Source organism: Scyliorhinus canicula, chromosome 2, assembly GCF_902713615.1.
Source record: "Scyliorhinus canicula chromosome 2, sScyCan1.1, whole genome shotgun sequence".
Lineage (NCBI taxonomy): Eukaryota > Metazoa > Chordata > Chondrichthyes > Carcharhiniformes > Scyliorhinidae > Scyliorhinus > Scyliorhinus canicula.
The window spans coordinates 85,860,575-85,885,136 of record NC_052147.1 but is presented as its reverse complement, the minus strand read 5'-3'; the positions used below and the strand labels follow the sequence as shown (position 1 = coordinate 85,885,136).

At 47.2% G+C, this 24,562-nt stretch overlaps 1 protein-coding gene across 11 annotated transcripts in view; it reads right to left on the bottom strand.

The window, feature by feature from the left end:
* Positions 1 to 24,562, bottom strand: part of LOC119955584 (BRD4-interacting chromatin-remodeling complex-associated protein-like) — a 358,633-nt gene that overhangs the window by 187,231 nt on the left and 146,840 nt on the right. For 8 of the 11 annotated variants that reach the window (XM_038781963.1, XM_038781974.1, XM_038781991.1 and 5 more), the window contains exons 1-2: positions 9,849 to 9,903; positions 7,973 to 8,243 (exon numbers count right to left, since the gene is read on the bottom strand). The exons of 1 other annotated variant lie outside the window; for it this stretch is intronic. The gene's annotated coding sequence lies outside the window, so the exon portion shown is untranslated. Of the gene's footprint in view, positions 1 to 7,972; positions 8,244 to 8,471; positions 8,617 to 9,848; positions 9,904 to 24,562 lie in introns of those variants that run through there. 2 more of the 11 variants (XM_038781944.1, XM_038781935.1) reach the window with 2 other exon arrangements.

Sequence of the window (24,562 nt, the reverse complement as noted above, 5' to 3'; positions counted from 1 at the left end):
CCGCCCAATAACAATGAAGCACGTTCGGCAACGCCAACCCCCCCTGCTTCCTCTGCCTCTGTAGCAGGGTCCTCCCCACCCTCGGCACCTTCCCCGCCCATACAAAGTCAGAAATGATCGTGTCCACTTATTGAAAAAAGGCCTTTGATATACAGATCAGGAGAGCCTGAAAGATAAACAAGAACCTCGATAGCATAAAAGCAAATTACTGCGGATGCTGAAATCTGAAACCAAAGAGAAAATGCTGGAAAATCTCAGCAGGTCTCGCAGCATCTGTAGGGAGAGAAAAGAGCTAACGTTTCGAGTCCAGGTGACCCTTTGTCAAAGCTCAAACCTCAGCAGAATATTCATTTTCACCACTTGGACCCTCCCTGCCAGCGTTAAGTGCAGTGTATCCCACCTCTTAAGATCCTCCCTGGCCTCCTCCACCAGCTTCGTTAAGACCATAAGACATAGGAGCGGAAGTAAGGCCATTCGGCCCATCGAGTCCACTCCACCATTCAATCATGGTTGATTTCAACTCCATTTACCCGCTCTCTCCCCATAGCCCTTAATTCCTCGAGAAATCAAGAATTTATCAATTTCTGTCTTAAAGACACTCAATGTCCCGGCCTCCACCGCCCTCTGTGGCAATGAATTCCACAGACCTACCACTCTCTGGCTGAAGAAATTTCTCCTCATCTCTGTTCTAAAGTGACTCCTTTTTATTCTAAGGCTGTGCCCCCGCGTCCTAGTCTCCCCTGCTAATGGAAACAACTTCCCTACGTCCATCCTATCCAAGCCATTCATTATCTTGTAAGTTTCTATTAGATCTCCCCTCAACCTCCTAAACTCCAATGAATATAATCCCACGATCCTCAGACGTTCATCGGATGTTAGGCCTACCATTCCTGGGATCATCCGTGTGAATCTCTGCTGGACCCGCTCCAGTGCCAGTATGTCCTTCCTGAGGTGTGGGGCCCAAAATTGCTCACAGTATTCTAAATGGGGCCTAACTAGTGCTTTATAAAGCCTCAGAAGTACATCCCTGCTTTTATATTCCAAGCCTCTTGAGATAAATGACAACATTACATTTGCTTTCTTAATTACGGACTCAACCTGCAAGTTTACTTTTAGAGAATCCTGGACTAGGATTCCCAAGTCCCTTTGCACTTTAGCATTATGAATTTTGTCACCGTTTAGAAAATAGTCCATGCCTCTATTCTTTTTTCCAAAGTGCAAGACCTCGCACTTGCCCACGTTGAATTTCATCAGCCACTTCTTGGACCATTCTCCTAAACTGTCTAAATCTTTCTGCAGCCTCCCCACCTCCTCAATACTACCTGCCCCTCCACCTATCTTTGTATCATCGGCAAACTTGGCCAGAATGCCCCCAGTCCCGTCATCTAGATCGTTAATATATAAAGAGAACAGCTGTGGCCCCAACACTGAACCCTGCGGGACACCACTTGTCACCGGTTGCCATTCCGAAAAAGAACCTTTTATCCCAACTCTCTGCCTTCTGTCTGACAGCCAATCGTCAATCCATGTTAGTACCTTGCCTCGAATACCATGGGCCCTTATTTTACTCAGCAGTCTCCCGTGAGGCACCTTGTCAAAGGCCTTTTGGAAGTCAAGATAGATAACATCCATTGGCTCTCCTTGGTCTAACCTATTTGTTATCTCTTCAAAGAACTCTAACAGGTTTGTCAGGCACGACCTCCCCTTACTAAATCCATGCTGACTTGTCCTAATCCGACCCTGCACTTCCAAGAATTTAGAAATCTCATCCTTAACGATGGATTCTAGAATTTTGCCAACAACCGAGGTTAGGCTAATTGGCCTATAATTTTCCATCTTTTTTCTTGTTCCCTTCTTGAACAGGGGGGTTACAACAGCGATTTTCCAATCCTCTGGGACTTTCCCTGATTCCAGTGACTTTTGAAAGATCATAACTAACGCCTCCACTATTTCTTCAGCTATCTCCTTTAGAACTCTAGGATGTAGCCCATTTGGGCCCGGAGATTTATCAATTTTCAGACCTTTTAGTTTCTCTAGCACCTTCTCCTTTGTGATGGCAACCATATTCAACTCTGCCCCCTGACTTTCCTGAATTGTTGGGATATTACTCATGTCTTCTACTGTGAAGACTGACGCAAAGTACTTATTAAGTTCCTCAGCTATTTCCTTGTCTCCCATCACTAGATTACCAGCGTCATTTTGGAGCGGCCCAATGTCTACTTTTGCCTCCCGTTTGTTTTTAATGTATTTAAAGAAACTTTTACTATCATTCCTAATGTTACTGGCTAGCCTACCCTCATATTTGATCCTCTCCTTCCTTATTTCTCTCTTTGTTATCCTCTGTTTGTTTTTGTAGCCTTCCCAATCTTCTGACTTCCCACTACTCTTTGCCACATTATAGGCTCTCTCTTTTGCCTTGATGCATTCCCTGACTTCCTTTGTCAGCCATGGCTGCCTAATCCTCCCTCTGATAACTTTTCTTTTCTTTGGGATGAACCTCTGCACTGTGTCCTCAATTACTCCCAGAAACTCCTGCCATTGCTGTTCTACTGTCTTTCCCACTAGGCTCTGCTTCCAGTCGATTTTCGTCAGTTCCTCCCTCATGCACCTGTAATTACCTTTATTTAACTGTAAAACCTTTACATCTGATTCTACCTTCCTTCTTTCAAATTGCAGACTGAATTCTACCATATTATGATCACTGCTTCCTAAGTGTTCCCTTACTTTAAGATCTTTTATCAATTCTGGCTCATTACATAACACTAAGTCCAGAATAGCCTGTTCCCTCGTGGGCTCCATCACAAGCTGTTCCAAAAAGCCATCCTGTAAACATTCAATGAATTCCCTTTCTTTGGGTCCACTGGCAACATTATTTACCCAGTCCACCTGCATATTGAAGTCCCCCATGATCACTGTGACCTTGCCTTTCTGACATGCCCTTTCTATTTCGTGGTGCATTTTGTGCCCCTGGTCCTGACCACTGTCAGGAGGCCTGTACATAACTCCCATTATGGTTTTTTTGCCTTTGTGGTCCCTCAACTCTACCCACACAGACTCCACATCGTCTGACCCTATGTCGTTTAGTGCTATTGATTTAATTTCATTTCTAATTAACAAGGCAACCCCGCCCCCTCTACCCACCTCTCTGTCTTTTCGATAGGTTGTAAATCCCTGGATGTTTAACTGCCAGTCCTGAACCCCCTGCAACCATGTCTCTGTGATGCCTACCACATCATACCTGCCAGTCACAATCTGGGCCACAAGCTCATCTACCTTGTTCCGTACACTGCGGGCATTTAAATATAGCACCTTTAATTCCCTATTGACTGTCCCTTTTTGTTTTCTTAGTGTGGTGGACCTTGGTTTACTGAGCCTTTCCATACACTGTGTCATATTTTGTGAGATGGGGACTATCGTAACCTCTCCTGAGCTCTGTCTTTTCGTGATTTTTTGTAATCCTAAGCAGCTACGCTTCCCACTGATTCCTTCACCTCTTGGTTCCCTGACTTTCCCTTCCCCCCCAATCTCTAGTTTAAAGTCCTATTGACCACCCTATTTACTCTTTTCACCAGAACACTGGTCCCAGCTCGGTTCAGGTGGAGATTATCCCAACGGTATAGGTCCCCCCTGTCCCAAAACTGATGCCAGTGTCCCATGAAAAGGAACCCCTCTTTCCCACACCACTCTTTCAGCCACGTGTTAACTTCCCTTATTCTTGCCTCCCTGTGCCAATTTGCACGTGGCTCGGGCAGTAATCCGGAGATTATGACCCTTGAGGACCTGTTTTTTAATTTGAATCCTAACTCTTTATAATCTCTAAACAGGTCCTCTTTCCTAGACTTGCCTAAATTGTTGGTACCGACATGGACCACAACAACTGGATCCTCCCCCTCCCTCTCCAATATCCTTTCAAGCCGGTCAGAGATGTCCCGCACCCTAGCACCGGGCAGGCAACATACCATGCGGGACCCTCTATCCTGCTCACAAAGGATACTATCTATCCCTCTGATAATAGAATCCCCTACAACTACAACTTGCCTATTTACTTCCTCCCCTTGAATGGCCTGCTGAACCATGGTGCCTTGGTCAGCTGACTCATCCTTCCTGCAGCCCTGTTCACCATCCACACAGGGAGCAAGTGCCTCGTACCTGTTGGACAGGGTCAAGGGCTGAGGCTCCTGAGTTCCTGACTGCTGGTTCCCTTTACGTGCCTGACTTGCAGTCACACCCTGCTGTCCCTGGCCACTGGCAGGATTTAAACTATTTACTCTGACAGGTGTGACTGCCTCCTGAAACAAAGTGTCCAGGTAAGCCTCCCCCTCCCGGATGTGCCTCAGTGTGTGAAGCTCAGACTCCAGCTCATCAACTCTGAGCCGGAGTTCTTCGAGCAGCCAACACTTACTGCAGATGTGGTCGCTGCAGCTCGCACATCATCTCCACTTATGGAGCCCCGTCCATTCCCTCGCTACCTAAATCCCCAAATACCTAAACCTATCCCTCGCTACCGTAAATAGCATCCTCCCTAAATTAACCCACCATGCCAGCTCATTCACTGGGAATACCTCGCTTTTCCCTACATTCAGCTTGTATCCCGAGAACCCTCCAAACCTCCCCAGCAGGCCCATAATCCTTCCCATACTCTCCAATGGATCCGAAACATACAGCAAGAGGTCATCGGCATAGAGCGACTCCCGATGCTCCCTCGTCCCCTCATAATCCCTCGCCACTCTGCCGACCCCCTGAGAACCATCACCAATAGCTCTGTGACCAGTGCAAACAGTCGTGTATCCATCCGGCCCAGGGGCCTTCCCCCACTTCAAACCCCTGATACTATCCAGCACCTCCCTCAACCCCAGGTGGTCCTTCAACACCTGCCTCTTTGCTTCCTCCACTTGGGGAAATTCCAGCTTGTCCAGAAACCGCCCCATGTCCCCCTCATCTCCTCCCGGGTCTGCCTCATAAAGTCCCTGGTAGTACTCCCTGAATGCCTCATTTATCTTCCCTGGCTCCGACACCACATCCCCAGTCCGTATCTTCAATATTTCCCTAGATGCAGCTGGTGCACCAGCATGCGGTTCGCCTTCTCCCCATACTCATATTGCACCCCCTTGCTCTACGCAGTTGCCCTACCACCCTCCCTGTTGTCAGCCTGTCAAACTGCCCCTGCAAGTTTTTCCTCCTCGCCAATCCCTCCACGGTGGGCACCCTTGAATATTCCTGTCTATCTCCATTATCTTGCTCACAAGACGGTCATGTTCCTCCCTCCTTTCCCTAATCGCACGAGCCTTAAACAAAATAATTTCCCCCCGGACCACTACCTTCAGTGCTTCCAAAAAAATGGCCTCCGACACTTCACCATTCTGATTCAACTCCACATACTCCTTAATCGCCGCCCGCAGTTTATCACAAAAACCTCCATCCGCCAACAACTCCGAATCAAACCTCCACCCCGGCCTCTGCTCTCGTCCTGATCTAAACCGAATCTCCAGCCAGTGGAGCGCATGGTCCGAGTAACTAACCCGCATACTCTGCCTCCTCCACCCCAACAAAAATCTCCCAACTCACTACAAAGTAATCAATCCTCGAATACACCTTATAGACATGAGAAAAGAAGGAATACTCCCTTCCCCCTGGGTTCTGAAAGCGCCGTGGGTCCACCATACCTATCCTTTCTATAAACCCCCCCCCAGCTCCCTGGCCATTTGTACCCTACTCATCGACCTAGGGCTCGACCTATCCACCCTCAGCTCTAGGACAGTTAAAATCTCCTCCCATGATCAACTGGTGCGTGGCCAAATCCGGGATTGCTGCCAGCAACCCCCTGATAAAACCAACATTATCCCAATTTGGGGCATACACATTTACCAACACTACCGGTGCCCCTTCCAATACTCCACTCACAATCACATATCTCTCACCCGGATCCCTCACCTCTTTTGCACTTACAAATCCCATTTTTATGCTCATTAAAATCGCCACTCCCCTCGATTTCAAATCAAACCCCAAGTGAAAAACCTGCCCGACCCACCCCCTCCTTAACCTAACCTGGTCCTTCACACAGAGGTGCGTCTCTTGCAGAAAGACCATTGCATTTCATTTAAATTGTCTTTTACCTTTTATTTCTTTCTGTTCTTTCTTTATATATATCTCCCTATCTTATCTCCCTTTTCCTTATCTTTTCTCCCCTTCTTCTCATTTTACCTTTCTCCCACCCATGTCCCCCTCCCCCCGCAACTGTACCTGTCACAGCTCACCCTCTGATTTTAGTTTCTCTGCTGTTTGGCCTTTCACACCTTTTATTCTCTCTGGGGACTGGCATTAGCACTCTTTTCCTTTTGTTTCTGCGTCTATTGGCACTCTTTCCCCTTGGTTTTTGTGGCTATGACTCACCTTTCCCTCACCCAACAGTATCTCCCACTTTCTGCACCTTTTAGCTTTGACAAAGGGTCATCTGGACTCAAAACATTAGCTCTTTTCTCTCCCTACAGATGCTACCAGACCTGCTGAGATTTTCCAGCATTTTCTCTTTTAATAAGGGAGAAGGTTCTTCTTCAAAGTGTGTCCATCTAGAATGGTAGACGGAGCATCTGTTCAGTGCCTTATCCAAAAGACAACAGCTTCAGCAGTAAAGCATCCCCATACTACTGCTGCGACAGACTGGATTATGTGCTCAAGCCTCTGGGGTGGAGCTTGAACCCACACCTTTCTGATTCAGAGATATGAATGCTTCCACTGCCAATCATGATTGGCACGTGAATACTCTACCTGTGCAATGAATCCAATTGGCACACGTAGTGTCAGAGGATCAGGTGAGGTCAAGACTAGACTCAACCTGGCAGATATTCACTGCCAAGATTTATTCATACGTGGAAAATGTTCACAGGAGTGAAATACTCGATAGGGCTGAAAAACAAAAGTACCATACCCAACACTAGACAATCCATTCAGGATGGAGGGAGGTGAGATGGTTGAAAATGTGACGTATAAAAACACAGTATCAAGACAAAGAATGTGGTAAAATATCCCAATGTGTTTCAGGAAATGAAATGAAATGAAAATTGCTTATTCTCACAAGTAGGCTTCAAATGAACTTACTGTGAAAATCCCCTAGTCGCCACATTCCGGTGCCTGTTCGGGGAGGCTGGTACAGGAATTGAAACGTGCTGCTGGCCTGCCCTGGTCTGCTTTCAAAGCCAGCGATTTAGCTGTGTGCTAAACCAGGAGTGCTAATAAATAAAATTTGACACCAAGCCACATGAGGGTAAACCAAGCTTTTGGACACTTAATGAGATAAGCAGATTGGGCAGCACGGTAGCACAAGTGATAGTCATGTGGCTCACAGCGCCATGGTCCCAGGTTCGATTCCCGCTGGGTCACTGTCTGTGCAGACACTGTCCGGGAGAGTCTGCACGTTCTCCCGGTGTCTGCGTGGGTTTCCTCCGGGTGCTCCGGTTTCCTCCACAGTCCAAAGATGGGTAGGTTAGGTGGATTGGCCATGCTAAATTGTCCTTAGTGTCCAAAAAGGTTAGGAGGGGTTATTGGGTTACGGGGGTAGGGTGGAAGTGAGAGCTTAAGTGGGTCGGTGCAGACTCAATGGGCTGATTGGCCTCTTTCTGCAGGGTATGTTCTATGTTCTAACAGCACATACAGAAAAAGAGAGAGAGGTAAAGTCACAGAGGACTTTAGGAAAGGAATTCAAGAGCTTTGGGTCCAGACTGCAAAAGCGATAGTTGTTAACGTGGGACAAAGGGAATACACAAGAGGCCAGAATTAGGGAAACAGAGATCTGCCAGAGTTGTTAGCACTAAACATTACAAATGGCATTGCCCTTTGCTGAAACAATGGGAATATTTGTTTTGTCTGAATTTCTCACTACAGCCCACATAAATCTCTTTCAGATTAATTGGAAATTCTTGTGTACAACATTGCTAAACCTCCAGGTTTTTTGCAGCAGGACTAAAAAAAACACTACCTGCAACGTGGGGCTGGAAGAGAGTGAATCGACTTGATTGTATATATAATGACAATGGCAAACGGACATCATTGATCCTGGATCCCTCAGCTTAGTTGCTTCGTTTTATGAAAACAGATTGCAGACGTCGATCTGACTATAAGCGAGATAATATTTTAAAGTATATATGGTGTCTGCAGTGTTTCAGTTACTAGCCTAGTCTTCCCTGTGATCACATTCAGCTCGTTAGTTTCTCTTGTGCTCTGCACGCTATCCTTCGCAGCCAATAAACCTAGAACGTATATAATAAAAACATGAGTGGGGCTTAATTATGTAAATCTAAACAGCAGTAACAGTAAAAGTTTAACCCAATTAGAAGGAAAGTAGCGATGGGGAATATTTATACATTCTAGCTATCCCTCCCCCTCCAATCCATCACTAGCCAAAGAGAGGCTAGACTGAAATAATCTGACCTATTTGGGGGCAACAAAACAGTAAAACCCGAACGGTTCCCACATACCATCCTATGCAAAGGCGAGCTCGCAGTCCCGAGTCTCTCCAGTCCAATATATCGAGCGAAGGGAACACTTAAATCGGACTGGGCTACGGAATCCGTGTCAATCTGATCCAAGTGAAGCCACACTGAATACCTTGTCCTGCGGACATCTTGTTACTTTGTTCATGCGAGGAGTGAGAGAGAGGATATGTATTTTTTGAAAAGGGGGGGGCAATTTTTTTTTAGATATTTAGTGTTTAGATTAATTTAATAAATTCGCCCAGCGATTGAACGACATGTATTTTGAGTATAGATTTATTGTAAAACAGCATAATTAGGGTGTGGTCTCATTGTCACGATTACAACAGAACATTATTGTGACAGTATTTTCATCACTTTATTACAAAAAAAAAATCCTGGCCCTAGTTTATTTCCAGCGATTTTCCATCGGTTTGATGAAAAAAGTTCGCGGGCCCGTCTTCTGCTTCAATCCAACAGGGCTGCTAGCACTGATTGATTCACCAGCTTGTCTGCATAGAGGCCAAGTCCGCACGTCTTCAATCCGTTCGAGTGGGAAATGGTTTCAATCGAAATCACAATTCCCATTACACCATTGCATAATTAGAAGGGGGGAGAGAATTAAGTGTATGGGGAAAGCAAGGTCGGAATTTTCTATCAAGTTACCGCAGTGTTTTGGGGGGGGGGGGGGGTGGAGGCGCACAAGCACTGTCGAGTTGCTGGCTGCAATCATTGATTTCTCATGCTGGCGTTTTGCAATCAGGTTTTTTTTGTAATCTGATCTTCCAATCTCATGAGTCATTCCTGCCCCCTCCACTAAAACAATACAATATTGGAAAAGCCGCTACTTCAGGGAGTCGCTCGACTTTGATGAATGGAGGAGGAGGAGAGAGAGGGAGAGGAGCAGAGAAAAGACCGGACAGCCGCGCACGTCTCGGCAACATAATCTTGCAGGAGAGGGAAAAAAGGGTCGGAGTGAAACACCCCCCTCTCCACTGAAAGCTCAGCCATGGAGAGGAGGTGGCAATGCACAAAGAACTTCTTCAGGCTGCATAGAGACACGAGCCTTTTGTTGTCAGCTTTTATTTGGTTTGTTTATTATGATTCCCTCAATGAACTGGGTCTGGGAGAGGCTGACCTGTCTGCAGACACTGATACATTATTGAAAATGATACATTCCCTGTTGCCACAATGATTCGAAATCGGGAGTTTCACACCGGGCAAAAAAACCTACCCACTGCTTCCAGAGAGAATACGGTCCTTTTTTTATTTACTGGATTGATTTTCTGTTTTAGGCACAGCTTATTTTTTAAAAATATCTAATTAAATATATCACTGGGAAGAGAGAAAACCATTGTAAGGCTTTTTTAAAAAGGGACTCACCGCCAATGTGGTTTGCCTTGTCAACGGGGTTTCTTCGCCATCACTTCAGGGGCTGGAAAGGGGGGGGGGGGGGGAACAAGAGTCAAAATACAAGGAGACAGCTGTTGGCGTCTTGAACTGCAGCCTCCACACAGGCAGAAATGATAGGAGATACATGCAAACACCAAACACTCCCAAGTGTTAGCTTCTACAGCTTCAAAGGTTTTAGGGAGTCTGTTCTTCTACTTGCACTCTGACATGGTTCGATCTATCGTTTTAAATGCGGGTGCTTTGAGGGATAACATGTAAACTCAAATAGACTTTTACTATTTAAATACATATCCACATTATTGCATTAGATACATTCCGTGGGGGAGGGGTGGACAAGGACCCAAGGACCATATGCACATGATTTGTTATCAAGGGAATAGTTTGAAGAAGCCCCGCAGATCAATAGGGAATTCCGATAGGAATCTGTCTGGGGGGTGGGAGGAAACGAAACCCTCCGCGCACACTATTGGCTGAGACAGGGCTGATTGACAGGAGCTAGGGGCATCCAATTGGCGGAGTTCTGTCAAGGAATGTTGCTGCAGAATCTGAGCAAGTCAAGTCACCACAGTCCCAGGTGACCACAGGCTGCATATCTCTTTGAGGGGGAGAACTGACTGGTGGTGATTTAACCTGAGGATCACTACACCTCAGGCGAGGGACAAGGTTGACACTTGATGGGCCGAATGGCCTCCTTCTGCACTGTAATTTCTATGATTGAGAAGGTGGAATAGCCTCAGCTGGTACAGGAATTGAACCCACACTGTTGATCTCACTCTGCATCACGAAAAAGCTATCCAGCCAACTGAGCGAAAGCGACCCTCAAGTTGCTGGTGTGGGAGTAGGGATATGAATGTGGGTGAAGGCTCCGATTATTAAATGCACCAGGAAACCAACATGATCATTGTAGCAATGCTGTCTGCAGTGACCTTACACTGGCCTGCCGGATACAGGACCTTGCACTAAAATTGGTGATCGCTACATTTTTGAGGAATGATCCAAGTCACTTTGTATTAAATTCAGAGTGCTGAGCACTATTGCGGCAGTTTTAATTTTCATTGCAGTTCTCAATCAGCTTCAAGGATTTAGACAAGTAGCCTTAAAAAGAAAGGACAGGAAAAACTCAGCAGGTCTGGCAGCACCTGTGGGGAGAGAAACAGAGTTAACGTTTCGAGTCCATAATAATTCTGCTTCAGAACGTGGGACTCTGCTTCAAAACATTGCTTCAAAACTTTGGACTTGAGATGTTAACTCTGGGCAAGATTTTGTGTCCCGTCGAAGTCAATGGTCCTTTTGACTGGCTTACTGCGGTGGGGCCAGAAAATTCCAGCCTTCTCTCACCACAGATACTGCCAGCCGAGCGCATCTTTTTCCAGCACTCTTGTTATTATTTCAGATTTCCAGCAAGTGTTTGCTTTTATTTTATTCAGATGGTGATCAGAATGATTTTGAAGGATTTCAACATCAAGCGTTGAAATTAATTCATTATGTCATATACTTGTATTGGATGAAATGGCATATATAGCTTGTAGTGTTACAAAATAAATAAATGTTCGAGAATTAATATTAATTTTTGAATGTTGATAGTTTTTACGTTCCTTTTCTTAAAAATTCCAATTAAAGGGCAATTTAGCTTGGCCAATCCACCTAGCCTGAACATCTTTGGGTTGTGGGGGTGAAACCCACACAAACACGGGGAGAATGGGCAAACTCCACACGGACAGTGACCCAGAGCCAGAATTGAACTCGGGTCTTCAGCGCTTTGAGGCAGCACTGCTAACCTCTGCGCCACCGTGCCACCCCTCCTTGTCCTTTTTAAGCAGCAATGAAATGGATGGCTGACCCATAGCCTCTGGCAATGCCACCCTGACCATTGCGTTCTCAAACATTTCCACCAACAGCGGCACCAACGCATCCTAAATCATTTTAGAAAGTTCCACCGGAAAACCATCTGCCCCAGTGCCTTGCCCGTCTGCATTTTCCCTATCGCCCCCGACACTTCCTCAACCCCCCACTGGCTCCTCCAATCCTGCCCTCTCCTCTCCTACTTCGGGACACTCCAGTCACCCTAAAAATTCCCTCATATCTGACGCATCCTCCGGAGCTCTGACTTGTACAAATCCCTGTAGAACTCTTCAAAAACCTTGTTTAGCTGCTCTGGTGCCACCACCAGCTCTCCTGTCCCATCTCTGACCCAAACAAACACTCTTGCCACCGACCAGCGGAGATGGCCCACCAACAAGCGGCTCACCTTTTCCCCGTACTCATAAACCACTCCAGTTGCCCGCCTCAGCTGCCGAACTGCCTTTCCCGTGGACAGAAGATCAAACCTTGCCTGTAGCTCCTTCCTCCTCACCAGAAAACCCGGCATTGGGTCCTCCGCATACCTTCCATCCACCTCCAGAATCTCCTCCTCCAAAATCTCTCCCCACCATACTCCTGGCAAACGTCCAAGCGATTGAAAACAAGCTGTATGAACTTAACACCAGACTTACCTCTCAGAGGGAAGCAAGAGAGTGCTGTGTGCTCTGTTTCACAGAGACATGGCTCACCCCCGCCTCGCCGGACTGTGCCATACAACCTGAAGGCTTCTCTATTCACCGGGCGGACCGCATGGCATCTTCAGGCAAAGCGAAGGGTGGAGGGGTTTGCCTCCTCATCAAGTCCTCCTGGTGCTTGGATGTGATGACCCTGGCGACCTACTGCTCCCCAGACCTGGAATACTTGACCGTAAAGTGCCGCCCATACTATCTTCCACGTGAGTTCACTTCAGTCATTATCACAGCGGTCTACATCCCACACCAGGCAGAAGTGAGGAAGGCGCTGGATGAACTGTTCACAGTCATAAACAACTATGAAAAGAACACCCGGAGGCCTTGTTCATTGTGGCCGGAGACTTCAACAAAGCCAACCTCAAGAGTGTACTGCCAAAATTCCACCAGCACATCTCCTGTCCCACCAGGGGCGACAACACTCTTGACCACTGCTACTCAAAAATCAAGGGCGCCTACCGTTCCATCCCCCGACCGCATTTTGGGAAATCAGACCATAGGACGGTGCTCCTTCTCCCGGCTTACAAGCAGAAACTCAAACGGGAGAATCCAGCTAAGAAGGTTGTGCAGTGCTGGTCCGGGGAGACAGGAGAGCTCTTACCTGATTGCTTAGAGACAGTGGACTGGTCCATATTTAAGAACTCAGCGATTAACTTAAATGAGTATGCCACCACCGTCACAGACTTCATCAGCAAATGTGTGGACGACTGCGTGCCAAAGAAAGCAGTACGTACGTTCCCCAACCGGAAACCATGGCTCAACCGCGAGATTGACTCCCTACTGAAGGACAGATCTGAGGCGTTCAAGGCAGACGACCCTGTCCTATACAAGAAATCCAGGTACGACCTCCGCAAAGCCATCCGAGATGCCAAGACAGAATATCAAACTAAACTAGAGTCACAGACAGACTCTTGGCGGTTGTGGCAAGGACTAAACAACATAACGGGCTACAAAGCGAAGCCGAGCAGTATCTCTGGCAGCAGCGCACCCCTCCCCAATGAACTTAATGCATTCGATGCTCGGTTTGAGCAGGTAACCAACAATCCGCTGTCGAGTGCCCCAGCAGCCCATAATTCACCCATACCCACCATCATAGTTTCCGAAGTCAGATCGGCCTTCCTGAAAGTGAACCCACGGAAGGCGACGAACCCGGACGGGATCCCTGGTCGTGCACTCAGAGCCTGCGCATACCAGCTGGCAGAGGTATTCACAGACATCTTTAACCTATCCCTACTCCACTCCGAGGTCCCCACCTGCTTCAAGAAGACCACCATCATACCGGTACCAAAGAAGAACCAGGCAAGAAGAACCAAGAACCTCAATGACTACCGCCCGGTGGCCCTGACGTCAGTTGTAATGAAGTGCTTCGAGAGGCTGATCATGAAGCGCATCACCTCCATACTCCCGGAACGCCTTGACCGACTTCGATTCGCATACGGTCGCAACCGGTCCACATTAGACGCCATTTCCCTGGCCCTACACTCATCCCTAGAGCATCTCGAAAACAAGGACTCCTACATCAGACTCCTATTTATTGACTACAGCTCCGCCTTCAACACCATAATCCCAGCCAAGCTCATATCAAAGCTCCAAAACCTAGGACTTGGCTCTCCACTCTGCAACTGGATCCTTGACTTTCTGACCAACAGACCACAATCAGTAAGAATGAACACAACACCTCCTCCACAATAGTCCTCAATACCGGTGCCCCGCAAGGCTGCATACTTAGCCCCCTACTCTACTCCCTGTACACACACGACCGTGTGGCAAAACATGGTTCCAACTCCATCCACAAGTTTGCTGACGATACGACCATAGTGGGCCGGATCTCGAATAGCGACGAGCCCGAATACAGGAGGGAGATAGAGAACCTAGTGGAGTGGTGTAACAACAACAATCTCTCCCTCAATGCCAGCAAAACTAAAGAGCTGGTCATCGACTTCAGGAAGCAAAGTACTGTACACACCCCTGTCAGCATCAACGGAGCCGAGGTGGAGATGGTTAGCAGTTTCAAATTCCTAGGGGTGCACATCACCAAAAATCTATCCTGGTCCACTCACGTCGACGCCATCACCAAGAAAGCACAACAGCGCCTATACTTCCTCAGGAAACTAAGGAGATTCGGCGTGTCTACATTAACCCTTACCAACTTTTACAGATGCACTATAGAAAGCATCCTATCGGGCTGCATCACAGCCTGGTATGGCAACTGCTCGGCCCAGGACCGCAAGGAACTTCGGAGAGTCGTGAATATCGCCCAGTCCATCACACGAACCTGCCTCCCATCCATGGACTCCATCTACACCTCCCGCTGCCGGGGGAAAGCGGGCAGCATAATCAAGGATCCCTCCCACCCGGCTTACTCACTTTTCCAACTTCTTCCGTCGGGCAGGAGATACAGAAGTCTGAGAACACGCACGAACAGACTCAAAAACAGCTTCTTCCCCACTGTCACCAGACTCCTAAATGACCCTCTTATTGACTGATCTCATTAACACTACACCCTGTATGCTTCAACCGATGCCAATGCATATGTAGTTACGTTGTAAATCTTCTGTTGCCCTATTATGTATTCTCATGTATTTTCTTGAATTTTGTTTAATTCCCTTTTCTTCCATGTACTGAATGATCTGTTGAGCTGCTTGCAGAAAAATACTTTTCACTGTATCTCGGTACACGTGACAATAAACAAATCCAATCCAATCTCCTCGATCAGCCACTGCCACCCCTCCGTTGCCTCCCTGTCTACCTTTGCCTTAAACGAGATGACCTCGCCCCTCACTACCTCTTTCAACGCTTCCCATACCACCGAATGCAAAACCTCCCCATTCCTATTAAACCTTAAATAATCTTCAATCACCTTCTCCATTTTGATAGAAAAATTTGGGTTTGCCAACAGTCCCACATTGAACCTCCACACCAGCCTCTGAGCTGACCCCTTCTCCAAAACCATATCCACCCAGTGTGGAGCATGGTCTGAAATAATGATCGCAGAATACTCTGCCTTCCCCATCACAAAAAAAAATCAATCCTCGAATATACATTGTGTACTGGTGAAAAGAACGAATACTCCCTCTCCTGCAGATGCAAAAACCTCCACTGAACCACCCCTCCCATCTTCTTCATAAACACGGACAGTACGTCGTCCTCCCCCACCCCGAGGGGGTTCAGCGAAAGCGGCCTTGAGCTGTCCACCTTTCGATTCAACACTGTTCAAGTTGCAGTATTAACTGGTGCATATCTTGCTCTATCGGAACAAGGGCCAGTGCAGACTCGATCGGCAGAATGGCCTCCTTCTGCATTATAGGAATTCTACGATAATTAATTTCAGAATGGCCGGCATTCATCTTTTTCATACGTTCTATGTTATCCCCATTCGGGGCGTATAAGCTAACCAGCACCACCAACCACCTTCCAATGCAACAGTTACTATTACGGGCATTCCCCCCGATCGGACATCACCTGTTCCATCTGAAACATCACCCCCCTTAGCCACCAGAACCGCCAAGCACCCCCCGACCGTGCTGTTAAAGCCCAAGTGAAACATCTGACTCACCTAAGCCTCATCTGATCCTTCACCCTCAAATGGGTCCCTTGTAACAGCACCACGCGGCTTTCCAGCCTTTCAAGTGCGAAGAAACTCTTGTTCGCTTCAGCAGTGCCCCCAACCCTCACACGTTTCATGTCATCACCCTGACCAGGCCCCCCCTCACACACGCACACATACACCCTATACCAGCAATAACCTGCTCATGGATGCTCAGTTTAGGTTCCACTAGGGCCACTCAGCTCCTGACCTCATTACAGTCTTGGTTCAAATCTGGACAAGAGAGCTGAATGCCAGAGGTGAGGTGAGAATGACTGCCCTTGACATCAAGGCAGCATTTGACCCAGTATGGCATCAACGAGCCCTAGCTAAACTGGAATCAATAGGAATCAAGGGGAAAACTCTCCACTGGTTGGAGTCATACCTGACACAAAGGAAGATAGTTGTAGTTGTTGGAGGTCAGTCACCCCAGTCCAAGGACATCACTGCAGGAGTTCCTCAGAGTAGTGTCCTCGGCCCAACCATCTTCAGGTGCTTCATCAATGACCTCCTTTTCATCATAAGGGCAGCATGGTAGCACAGTGGTTAGCACAGTTGCTTCACAGATCCAGGGTCCGAGGTTTGATTCCCGGCTTGGGTCACTGTCTGTGTGGAGTCAGCACGTTCTTTCCGCGTCTGTGTGGGTTTCCTCTGGGTGCTCCAGTTTCCTCCCATAGTCTAAAGATGTGCAGATTAGTTTGATTGGCCATGCTAAAGTGCCCCTTAGTGTCCAAAATGGTTGGGTGGGGTTACGGGGATAGGGTGGAGGTGTGGGCTTGGGTAAGGTGCTCCTTCCAAGGGCCTGTGCAGACTCGATGGGCCAAATGGCCTCCTTCTGTATGGTAAATTCTATTCTGTAAGGTCAGAAGTGGGAATGTTTGCAGATAACTGCACAATATTCAGCACCATTTGTGACTCCTCAGCTAATGAAGCAGTCCATGTCCAAATGCAGCAAGACCTGGACAATATCCAGGCTTGGACTGACAAGTGAGAAGATATATTTATGCCACACAAGTGCCAGGCAATGACCATCTCCGACAAGAGAGAATCGAACCACTGCCCCTTGACATTCAAGGCATTACCTTCGCTGAATCCCTCACAATTAACATTCTGGAAGTTACCATTGATCAGATACTGAACTGGACTAACCATGTTAATACTGTGGCTACCAGGGCAGATTAAAGGCTAGGGGTGTTGGACCGGCCCGAGCTGCAGGTAGAACATAGAACATAGAACATTACAGCGCAGTACGGGCCCTTCGGCACTCGATGTTGCGCCGACCTGTGAAACCATCTGAAGCCTATCTGACCTACACTATTCCATTTTCATCCATATGTCTATCCAGTGACCACTTAAATGCCCTTAAAGTTGGCGAGTCTACTACTGTTGCAGGCAGGGCGTTCCACACCCCTACTACTCTCTGAGTAAAGAAACTGCCTCTGACATCTGTCCTATATCTACTACCCCTCAATTTAAAGCTATGTCCCCTTGTGTTGGTCATCACCATCCGAGGAAAGAGACTCTCACTGTCCACCCTATCTAACCCTCTGACTATCTTATATGTCTCTATTAAGTCACCTCTCAGCCTTCTCCTCTCTAACGAAAACAACCTCAAGTCCCTGAGCCTTTCCTCGTAAGACCTTCCCTCCATACCAGGCAACATCCTAGTAAATCTCCTCTGAACCCTTTCCAAAGCTTCCACATCCTTCCTATAATGTGGTGACCAGAACTGCACGCAGTACTCCAGGTGCGGCCGCACCAGAGTTATATACAGCTGTGGCTCCGAAACTCAATCCCCCTACTGACAAAGGCTAGCACACCATATGCCTTCTTAACAGCCCTATTAACCTGGGTGGCAACTTTCAGGGATTTATGTACCTGGATGCCGAGATCTCTCTGTTCATCTACACTACCAAGAATCTTGCCATTAGCCCAGTACTCTGCATTCCTGTTACTCCTTCCAAAGTGAACCACCTCACACTTTTACGCATTAAACTCCATCTGCCACCTCTCAGCCCAGCTCTGCAGCTTATCTATGTCTCTCTGTATCCTATAACATCTTTCAGCACTATCCACAACTCCACCAACCTTCGTGTCATCTGCAAATTTACTAACCCATCCTTCTACACCCTCTTCCAGGTCATTTATAAAAATGACAAACAGCAGTGGCCCCAAAACAGATTCTTGCGGTACACCACTAGTAACTGAACTCCAGGATGAACATTTGCTATCAACCACCACCCTCTGTCTTCTTTCAGCTAGCCAATTACTGATCCAAACCGCTAAATCACCTTCAATCCCATACTTCCTTATTTTCTGCAATAGCCTACCGTGTGGAACCTTATCAAATGCCTTACTGAAATCCATATACACCACATCAACCGCTTTACCCTGATCCACCTGTTTGGTCACCTTCTCAAAAAACTCAATAAGGTTTGTGAGGCATGACCTACCCTTCACAAAACCGTGTTGACTATCGCTAATCAACTTGTTCTTTTCAAGATGATTATAAACCCTATCTCTTATAACCTTTTCCAACATTTTACCCACAACCGAAGTAAGGCTCACAGGTCTATAATTACCAGGGTTGTCTCTACTCCCCTTCTTGAACAAGGGGACAACATTTGCTATCCTCCAGTCTTCCGGCACTATTCCTGTCGACAAAGACGACATAAAGATCAAGGACAAAGGCTCTGCAATCTCCTCCCTGGCTTCCCAGAGAATCCTACGATAAATCCCATCTGGCCCAGGGGACTTATCTATTTTTACACTTTCCAAAATTGCTAACACCTCCTCCTTGTGAACCTCAATTCCATCTAGCCTGGTCGACTGAACCTGAGTATTCTCCTCAACAACATTGTCTTTCTCCAGTGTAAACACTGATGAAAAATATCCATTTAACGCTTCCCCTATCTCCTCTGATTCCACACACAACTTTCCACTACTATCCTTGATTGGCCCTAATCTTACTCTAGTCATTCTTTTGTTCCTGATATACCTATAGAAAGCCTTAGGGTTTTCCTTGATCCTATCCGCCAACGACTTTTCGTGTCCTCTCCTCGCTCTTCTTAACTCTCCCTTTAGGTCCTTCCTGGCTAACTTGTAACTGTCAAGTGCCCTAACTGAGCCTTCATGTCTCATCCTAACATAAGCCTTCTTCTTCCTCTTGACAAGTGCTTCAACTTCCTTAGTAAACCACGGTTCCCTTGCTCAACAACTTCCTCCCTGCCTGACAGGTACATACTTACCAAGGACACGCAGTAGCTGTTCCTTGAAAAAGCTCCACATTTCGATTGTACCCATCCCCTGCAGTTTCCTTCCCCATCCTATACATCCTAAATCTTGCCGAATAGCATCATAATTGCATTTCCCCCAGCTATAATTCTTGCCTTGCGGTATATACCTATCCCTGCCCATTGCTAAAGTAAACATAACCGAATTGTGATTACTATCACCAAAGTGCTCACCTACATCTAAATCTAACACCTGGCCGGGTTCATTACCCAGTACCAAATCCAATGTGGCCTCGCCCCTTGTTGGCCTGTCTACATACTGTGTCAGAAAACCCTCCTGCACACACTGCACAAAAACTGACCCATCTATAGTACTCGAACTATAGTATTTCCAGTCAATATTTGGAAAGTTAAAGTCCCCCATAACTATCCTGTTACTCTCGCTCCTGTTGCGGGGGCTGATGTTTTAGCCTTCGCCTCGCTGATTGCCCGGAGGCAGATCTTGTTGGGGTGGAGATCAGTTTCTCTGCATTGTGGCTTGGCGTGGCGGGGGACTTACTTGAATTTCTGACCCTTGAGAAGGTGAAACTTGAGCTGAGGGGGATGAAGGAAGGGTTCTACTGTTTATTATGGGGAATTGTTTATTATGCACTTTCGGGAACTTGTTGCCATTGAACACTGGAGGTTGGGTTTACTGTTTTGTTACTTTTACCTGGAATGCACGAATGGATGTGTTGGATTGTATATTGAGGGATTGTTGTTTCCTGGGGATTGTAATTGTGTTTGTTTTTCTTTTGCTGTTTGATGATGAAAAAAATGAAAATGTGGAGAATAAAAAGATTTAAAAAAAGAACCCTCCACCACCGATGAACAGTGACAGCCTTGTGCACCATCTACAAGATGCATGGCAGTAACTCATCAAGGTACCTTAGACATCACCTTCCAAACCCATGACCACTACCATCTAGAAGGACAAGAGCAGCAGATACCTGAACCCCACCACCTGATTCCCCTCCGAGTCACTCACCATCCTGTCTTGGAAATATCTTGCCATTCCTTCATGTTGCTGGGGCAACATCCTGGGACTGCCTCCCTAACAGCACAGTGGGTGTAACTACACCTCAAAAGCTGCAGCGATTCAAGAAGACAGCTCATCACCGCCTTCTGAAAGGCAACTAGGGATGGGCAATAAATGCTGGCCGAACCAACAACACCCACATCCCATAAATACATTTTTAAAAACAAAACTGCCAGAACCATTACTCCAGGTCCCACCTAATGGGAGGACCCACACCTACCCCTAGTCACCATCAGCCTCCCAGAAATCCCCCAACCACTTTGTCTCGAAAGCACCTTGCCTAGTATCATCCCCATCCCCCCACCATTCACACCTCCCATGCCCACCAAAATCTGTACAGACAGGTTCCAATGACCTCGGCCCCTCCCCCCTCCTAGCTCGCTTTAACTAGCCAATTTGCATTAGCTAGTGAGGTGGTCCTGCCAGAGCCCCATCCCCCGCACAAAAACAAAACCAACACCAAATCGCTCCACACCCAAACTTTCCAAACTCCCCGCCCAATGGTCCCTCAGACCCAAAAATATAAAATCCCAAACAATTAATATCGACCCCAAACCATCCCTTCCCAACTACAACATCAAGCATAAGTAAAAACAAAAAACAAAAAAAGGGAAAAAGAGGCACACAAAATAGAGGGAAAGATCAACACCAAAGTCCAAACTCATCTCAGTTCCAGTCCTTGAGCTTTCACAAATGCTTCTCCTCCTCCTTTGAGGGCACGTCTCAAAGAGAATGTCCTTAAAGCTGTGAGTCACCCACAGCTTCGCCGGGGAGACCAACCCAAACCTCATGTTATTCTTATATAATGCTGTCTTCGCCTGACCAAAGGCCTCCCACCACCTCCCAGCTCCGCTGTACATTTTTGGTATATTCGAATACCAACGCTTTCCCATTTCTCCTCTTGATTTAGCTTCACCCACCTTAGCACATAATAATAATTGCTTATTGTCACAAGTAGGCTTCAATTAAGTTACTGTGAAAAGCCCCGAGTCGCCACATTCCGGCATCTGTTCGGGGAGGCCGGTAAGGGAATTGAACCCGCGCTGCTGGCCTTGTTCTGCATTACAAGCCAGAGTTTAGCCCACTGTGCTAAACTAGTCCCTACCACCCCCTAAACCTTCTCCTTCACCTGATAACTGTGGAATCAGACTATCACAGCCCTCGGTGGCTCATTCGGCTTTGGTTTCAGCCGGAGTGAACGGTGGACCCTGTCCAACTCATAGAAGGAGGGGTCCTCCTCCTCCCCTATCAGCTTAGCGAACATCTCTGCAAAGTATTGCATTGGCCTCTGGCCCTCCACCACCTCAAGCAGTCCCATGATCCTTAGATTCTGCCTTCGTGACCTGGTCCCCAGGTCCTCCACTTTGGCTCTTAGTGTCATGTGAGAGTACCTTTAAGAAATGAATGTTTAAGCAATATACCTTTAAGAAATAGAGCAGCTCATATTACTGAAGTGATGTCAGAAGGTGGGGGGAGCTCAGCTGAGCTCACTTCTGTTTTTGGTTTCAGTTTGACAGAGAGAGCAGCTGAAAAGTGCCTGGCTGGTTTGCTGTTAGCTGTTTGAAAGGAGAAAGCCAGTTTTGAGGAAAAGCGCTTGGGTGTGTCTGTGTTTGCAGTGAGCTGGATCTGCTGTGATCTCTGCCATGAAAGACTATCTCTGAATAATTTGGGTGATTTAAACTCATAATAGTAATGTCTTTAACCTGATGTGCTTCTGTTGTTAAAGGTGAAGTCTTTTGGAGGTTTGAAGGAACATTTTGAAGGATTATTTAGTGTTGTATTATTTTCGGGGTTATCTTTGAAGTAAGGGGTGTTAAGTGATCCAATGTTTATTTAAAAGGTTAAGTTGAATTCATGGAATAAACATTGTTTTGTGTTTAAAAACCCACGTGTCCATAATTGTAATACCACACCTGGAGAACACCCGTGTACTTCAAAAGCAACAATCCATTAAAGGTGGGGGTTGGTTGAACTCCATGATACATTTTGGGGTTCTGAAAACACCGCTCGCTCCCATAACATTAGTTCTTTATTGCTCTCCAACACCCTCCGGAGCTCCTCACCCATCAAGGTGAACTGGTCGCTATGCTTCGACAATGCCTCCTCCACCCCTTTGCTTGCTCCTGCACCTCTGCCAGCATCTTTGTCAAAGCCGCCTTCATTTGGGCAAGAGTCTCACCCACCCACTCCTTGAACGAGATCATCATCTCTTTCTGATGCATATTGAAATGCTTGGAGAACAGCCACTCAAACTCCCCCGCCATCACTTCAACCAGCTTATCCACCGTAATGGGTGCAGCCCCACCCGATGGGCTGAACTCACAGACAAACTCGCTGGCGGACTTTTGCTCGTCCCCTTCTCCCCTGATTCTTCATCTGGAACTTCGACATTCCACAACCTCTTCAGACCTTCCAACACCTAATCATCCAAAATTGTCCCCAAAAAACTGGGTATAAAGGGGCCAAAGACCAGAAGCTCCAGCAGGAGCCACTGAATGTGCGACCGTCACCCTACATGTCACGACCGGACATCCAATAGTTACTTACCTTAATAAACCATTTACTTGGTGGTTGCCAATGTTACAGGATACTACAGGCAGTATTTATATTACTACACTTTTGCTAAAGCTAGAATCAGATAAATATAAAGGTGAAAGAAGTTAAAAAATTAAATATGGACTGGGAACTTTGAGAACGATTTTTAAACCCCCTTCCCTGAGAAACCCTTTGATACTGGCCAGGAAGAACATTATAGAACATAGAACATAGAACAGTACAGCACAGAACAGGCCCTTCGGCCCTCGATGTTGTGCTGAGCAATGATCACCCTACTGAAACCCACGTATCCACCCTATACCCGTAACCCAACAACCCCCCCTTTAACCTTACTTTTTAGGACACTACGGGCAATTTAGCATGGCCAATCCACCTAACCCGCACATCTTTGGACTGTGGGAGGAAACCGGAGCACCCGGAGGAAACCACGCACACACGGGGAGGATGTGCAGACTCCGCACAGACAGTGACCCAGCCGGGAATCGAACCTGGGACCCTGGAGCTGTGAAGCATTTATGCTAACCACCATGCTACCGTGCTGCCCCAACATTATGTAAATGTTGCCTCATATTAAGTTCATATCAAAGCTCCAAAACCTAGGACTTGGCTCCTCCCTCTGCAACTTTCAGCTTTGGCAAAGAGTCATCCAGCTTGAAACGTTAGCTCCCTACTTTCTCCACAGATGCTGCCAGACCTGCTGAGATGTCCAGTATTTTCTGTTTTTGTATCAGATTCCAGCATCTGCAGTAATTTGCTTTTATCTTCAAAATATTCATACAGTTGATTCAAATTGTAATCGTTGTGGCCGGGGTGTTCCATCACACTGACAATGAATGACAGGGCAAAAAGATACTACCTAGAGCAGAGGCTATCAGGATACTAGGAGAGAGCCATGAGCAGATGGTTCCCTGAAGCATGCCCCCCACCATAAAACAAAAAAAGAACAAGCTGCTCATTCGAAACCACACTCAGCCTCCCAAGTTAACCAGGCCATAAGGGACCATCCCAACAAAGGGGAACAACATGGCTTACATTGTACACTTAGAACATAGAACATAGAACAGTACAGCACAGAACAGGCCCTTCGGCCCTCGATGTTGTGCCGAGTCATGATCACCCTACTCAAACCCACGTATCCACCCTATACCCGTAACCCAACAACCCCCCCCTTAACCTTACTTTTTAGGACACTACGGGCAATTTATCATGGCCAATCCACCTAACCCGCACATCTTTGGACTGTGGGAGGAAACCAGAGCACCCGGAGGAAACCCACGCACACACGGGGAGGACGTGCAGACTCCGCACAGACAGTGACCCAGCCGGGAATCGAACCTGGGACCCTGGAGCTGTGAAGCATTTATGCTAACCACCATGCTACCGTGCTGCCCTTGTACACAGGAGCCAGTAAATCAAGGATACCCACACCATGCCAAGACTGGCTACACAACACATTCCTTTCTAACCACATCAGAATAACTGCTCCGGTCCCATCAACACTGGAAGATTTACACCATCCTCCACTGAGAAATCCCACCAACAATAAGAACAAGCACCAACTGGGTGTCCTGGGTGGGGTTAAATCTGCCCCCACCACTTCTCAGCAAGATAAGGGAAACCCCCGAGGCAGCACGGTAGCCTTGTGGATAGCACAATTGCTTCACAGCTCCAGGGTCCCAGGT